The following is a 4,066-nucleotide window of genomic DNA, read 5'->3' as shown; positions in this document are numbered from 1 at the left end:
TATCTTATCTTTATTTGCTTTTATCTTTCATAGGACAATGCTCTATATATATTTAGTTTTACCCTCATAGTTTACAACACACTTCAGTACAATTCAATCAATCAACAATCAATAAAAGTTCGCATTCTTTTCTTTTCTTATTCTTTCACAATTTTATCATGGTATCAGAGCCTTGGTATCCTCCTTAAAGAGGATACATAAGCTATCATCTTTCGGTGAGAAATCACCCTACATCTTTTTCAACCTCCTCTCACAATGAATAATCAATCTTCCAATTCAGTTCAAGATCCAACCAATCTTTGTTAAAGGCATCCAAGTGAAAATCCTACCCCAGTTTTGGTTACCCCGGTTCTTTATCAGCAATTCCGTCTGCGCCTCCTTTCTTCCAACAATTTCGTCTGCATTCTGTTTCAGCAGTCATATCTGCATTTGTTTCAGCAGTTTAAATCTGCATATGTTTTAGCAGTTTCATCTGCACTCTTATTGCGCTCCACGCGCCCTCTTTTTTTTTATCGCGCTCTATGCGCCATTTGAAGTTATTGCGTCATACGTACGCATTTTTTGAAGATTGCTGCTCAAGTACAGCATCTCCTTTTATATTTATGCCGCCGGCAGCTCAAGCTCCGCTGCGCGCATTTTTTGAAGATCGCTGCTCAAGTACAGCATCTCCTTTTATATTTTTGCCGCCGGCAGCTCAGGCTCCGCTGCGTGCATTTTTGAAGATCGCTGCTCAAGTACAGCATCTCCTTTTATATTTTTGCCGCCGGCAGCTCAAGCTCCGCTGCGTGCATTTTTGAAGATCGCTGCTCAAGTACAGCATCTCCTTTTATATTTTTGCCGCCGGCAGCTCAAGCTCCGCTGCGTGCATTTTTGAAGATTCGCTGCTCAAGTACAGCATCTCCTTTTATATTTTTGCAGCTCAAGCTCCGCCGCACGCATCTTCCTCCGCGTCACTACATCAGAGGCGTCTTCCTCAACAATTTCATTGGAACTTATCCAAGCTGTGGATTATTGACATCTTCCATCCACCAGCTTGCGGGGGCATATTAAACTACTCTTCTATATTAGCCCATGACAACAATAAAGAAGTCTTGTGGCCCACAAATTCAGCCCAACAGAATACATAAATTCAGTTCTAATTTCCGTCTTTATTAATTTATCTTATCTTATCTTTATGTTATCTTCTCTTCTTTAGTAATATCTATATTTATCAATTTATATTATTATTTTTAACTTGTAGACAAGTCAAAATTAAATTTTGATTTCTTTGTAATCTCTACTCTAAAATCAATTTTAATGATTATTTAAAAATTCAACATGAAAAATTATAATACTTAAATCTAGTTAATATTAAACATCAAAGTTCTCAAAAGTTTATTGAGTTTTCATAAATAATCAATCAATTTGATTGATATTATAGAAAATATAAATAATATTTGCGGAAACATTTGAGTTATGGTTCATTTTTACTAAGCATAAGATATTTTTATTTTTAAGGAACGGCATTGTTATTATATTGGTATCTGTTATCGGGATGGTTAAATATAAATCTAAACTTTCTTTTATTCCTACTAGAGCTAATATTTTTGCAGTTCAAAGTCAAATGAGATAATAAACAAAACAACAACGTAGTTATCATTAATACTATGCTTTCTAAAGTATTGAATTCCATCACTAAAGATGTAAGCTCAACAAATTATCATTAATACGCTTTCTAATTATATCTATATTTTCAAAACACATTATTTTCAACTTATAAATAAATCAAAATTATTTTAATTTCTTTAGAATTAATTGTAATATATATTTATGTATAAACACTTTAATTTTTTATTTGACTTTTTTTTTCTTTTTTATTATTGTGTACTCTAACTCACATTTATATCAAGCAAACAAAAAGTTTAGCTTTTGAGTTCACTTACTACTTACTAAGTATTAATTGAAAAATTTTATTTTCTTTGTATCAATTCAACTTTTCATACATGTTATTATTTTATTTATGAAACTTTTATTTTTTATTATTATATGAATTCTCTTTTTCGATTATTTATTATTTTTATTTTTTTTGTTAATTTTGGTTTAGTTTGACATTATACACTTTTATAATTGTGATTTTTGTGTATTATATTTGTTATTATCTTTTTATAATATAATTTATTGATCCCATTATACTACAAAAAAAAAACGCTAAGTGTCGTCGAATTTACCAGGAGATTGAGAAAATAATCCGTTGGTGATATATTTACTTGTCAGTGACTAATTACTATCAGATTTTTCAATCCGCCGGTAGGTATTATCGGATTCTGCGACGGATTTTCTTTATTTAATCCGTCGAACTGTCGAAAAAATTCTGCCGGTAATTTTAGCACTCCACTATTTTCTTTCTCGCCTAATTACCGTCATATTTTACTCTCGATAAATCCAACTGTAAATTAAATTTTTATTTATTTATTTTTACACAATAAGTGGTCAAATTATGCTTTTTTATTGTTTAATTAGGGAGGTTAGACGAACTTATCTTAAATGGGATCCATATCAAAAGCATCTTGACAATTATCTTCTATCTGGCTCCCCCAAAATTTTGTTTCAAGCTCCGCCACTAGTTGCAACACTCTTGCCCACCTTCAAGACAGGTCCATCGCAACTTCTTAAGGAAATTTGATCCATTTCGGGAAGTATGTTTTGATACAGAGAAAGGGCAGAGTTCATGGAAGGGATGGGATTCCACGAGACTCTCGAAATCCTTGTAAAGGGGCTTGGCCGAGTTACCAACTTTAGTGAGCCATTGTCTTAAGTCTTTACAAGCAACTACCATGTCTGAGTCTTTAGTTGAGTCATCACAAATATTGTCCAATTCAGTCAGGATGGTCTCTTTGTGTGTCTTGTCACTAGCCACATAGATAAAATAATGGAACATTTGTCGGCTCAAACAGTCATTGAGGCCCTTCAGCTCCTTGGTTGGGATCAGGAGTTTTTTAGCAGCCTTCTTATTTGTCAAAGCCAACAAGCTTGATATATGGAGTTCTTTCGCAGCCTACGAAACACATACCCACTGAAACTTTATTGATATGCAAACTAAGTGTATAAGAAAGTTTTACAGAAACTGTTAGTCTAGGAAGTAGAATTCAGGTCACAACAATGAGAAACAATGTAATGAGGGATAATAAAAATAAGAAAGAGTACTAAGGAGGACGCATGTATATTAACAAAAACAACTATGTTAGGTGTATACTAAAATCAACTACTAAGATAGAATACACATTAGAATATAAAATATAGGAAGAGTTTCAAGTGTATCGAGAATATCGGTGTTCCAGTTATTTTAACTGTTGATTTTAATTAATATATATTATATATATTTTTTATAATTCAAATCAATGATAAAAACAACTAGAACACCGATATTTTCGATATACCTAATAACCTTCCATATGTATAATATATAATTTAATCACTAATTTTTTCTGTCAAGTTAATATTTTTATTATTTTTTTTCACAAAGAGTTGTACCTCTTTGAGTGGTTCATCCTTCTCATCCCTCTCCTATCCCATCAGATATATATAGCAAAGCATGTTTAGTCAAGCTGTTACTTTGATATTCCTTGAAAAAGAAAGTGTTAGTGTAGTCTATTTCACAAATTGGTAAAAAGATGATGATGGTAATGAATTGTTTCAGAACGGTGGTGCAAATGTACGTCGTTGTGGAATTTGTCGTATGTATAATGTATGTACTACTGTTCCCTTTTTAGGGACTATGTGACAGTGTCAGTGCCAATGGGAGTTCATCATCATGAGCAATTATTCAATAGCCAATGAAATCTCATTTGATCATCTTCTAGTGAAGATTCATTCATTCATGATTAAGTCAAATATAACTCCACTCAAAGTCTCTCTTATTGATACGTGAGTATTCTCTGACATTCACAGCTATAATAATTATTGAAAAAATTTTAAATGTTTAGAAACACCAATATTTTAATAATTTTAATATATATTTAAATTAAAATTTATAAATAAAAATTTACATAAAATTAATTTTATAAAATTAATTTTAATTAAAAATAAA

The sequence above is a fragment of the Arachis ipaensis genome, chromosome B04 (assembly GCF_000816755.2).
Source record: "Arachis ipaensis cultivar K30076 chromosome B04, Araip1.1, whole genome shotgun sequence".
In the NCBI taxonomy this organism is placed as follows: domain Eukaryota; kingdom Viridiplantae; phylum Streptophyta; class Magnoliopsida; order Fabales; family Fabaceae; genus Arachis; species Arachis ipaensis.
Note: the sequence above shows the minus strand (reverse complement) of the source record.